Source organism: Salmo trutta, chromosome 25 (assembly GCF_901001165.1).
Source record: "Salmo trutta chromosome 25, fSalTru1.1, whole genome shotgun sequence".
NCBI lineage: Eukaryota > Metazoa > Chordata > Actinopteri > Salmoniformes > Salmonidae > Salmo > Salmo trutta.
The window spans coordinates 32,130,504-32,132,095 of NC_042981.1; the positions used below are offsets into that span (position 1 = coordinate 32,130,504).

Consider the following 1,592-nt stretch of genomic DNA (forward strand, 5'->3'; position numbering starts at 1 on the left):
GGAGAGTTTCCAGTCATCTGGTGATTCTCAGTACCTATACTGTTCTCTTTGAAGTAGAAAGAATAATCAATATAAGTTTAAATATTAGACGTGTAAACAGAATGAAGGCTGAGCCCATGTGAGTGTACAAAGCTGGATCAACATCGAGTTAACCATCGGACATTTAAAAAACAGAACGTAAGCAAGGTAGACCAACAAGACGTGACTGGTCTGGGCCATATCTGATCTTGTGAAGGCTACTGGACATGTACATTGGTTAATCATACATAGACCACATCGGCCTGAACTTGTGAAGACCTTTGGACAGGAACATTAGATAATCAGTGATAGGCACCATTAGACCTGCAGTAGGAGTATGCATGTCACGCCACCAATAGAATCTATGCCCGAATGTCTGAGCCAATAAGAGAATGGAAACTAAGTAAGACAACAAGATTCATAAAGTGGAGTGACGATGTTATGTAAGGGTAAGACTGTATAAAAGCCAAGTCCTAGGAACGAAGAGTTAGTTCTTCCCTGGAATTGCTCGGCTTCATTACTCTCTGTAATGAAATATATTTGAATTCACAAGCTCCGGTATCTGAGAAGTATTTGAATCAATATTTTCACAACACTGTTAGGAATAAAAGCTGTGCCTCACCTCAGGGACAGACAGGTGTCTGAGATCTAACCAAATTTACTGAGATTCAGATTGAAGTAGAAGCTGCAGCTGGTGAGTTTAACACAACGCAGTCAACCTCTTCAGAGAGAACAAATACCTACTGTAACTGCAACCTGACAGTAGTTTTCATTTTTTTTAAACCCTAACCCTGCTTGAACCCTGCTAATGTCTGTATTTCTAATGGTGTCATTCAGCAGAGATGTATACCATAATGTTCATTAAAGATGCCAAGATCTACGTTCTCCTATTGGTGTTCATCAGCGTCTTTGTGGAGAGAGGGCAGTCAGAATTATCAAGAGAAAATGTGAAAAAAATTATTGAAGACGTAATATACACAAGGTGGGTAACATATAAAGTGATGTATATTATTTAATGTTTGCATGTTGATTCGTGTAGTGCTAACACAGTAATTACTGTAAAGTACACATAGTCTTTGCCTACTGCTGTGGTGGTGATAATAACCATATTGCCTATTTAGGTTCAAGCATAAAGACTTACAGAATATTATGATGGCAAAGAACAAAGACAGAAGACAAAAACAGCCCATGTAAGATCATTTTTGTTTGTTTCTACTTTTAGCAACCATGAGCTTCTATCTCATAATCTGACATGGCTTTTTACAATGGCTTTTCTTGCGGCTTTACAGTCTGTTAAGCTCTTACTGTGCAATCTGCAATGTAACTCCATGGTTTAACCAACCCTACCCAGTATTAGGAATATAACAACCCTACTCAGTATTAGGAATATAACAACCCTACTCAGTATTAGGAATATAACAATTCTGCATGGATCTACATTTATCGCTCTTGGTTTTTTGTTGCTGATGTGACAATTACTCTAAACTTTATTATAACAGACAACATTATTCTCAATCTTTTGAGCAGATACTTTAAATAATGATTATTAAATATAACATAACCCTATTATAACC

General features: G+C 37.1%; 1 long non-coding RNA gene across 1 annotated transcript; it reads left to right on the plus strand.

Annotated features, from left to right (window-relative positions):
* Window positions 1-496: 496 nt before the first annotated feature.
* Window positions 497-1,275, plus strand: LOC115162430 (uncharacterized). Its single transcript, XR_003869550.1, has 3 exons — window positions 497-712; window positions 856-1,000; window positions 1,140-1,275. It is a non-coding gene; the product is annotated as an uncharacterized LOC115162430 (long non-coding RNA).
* Window positions 1,276-1,592: the final 317 nt, after the last annotated feature.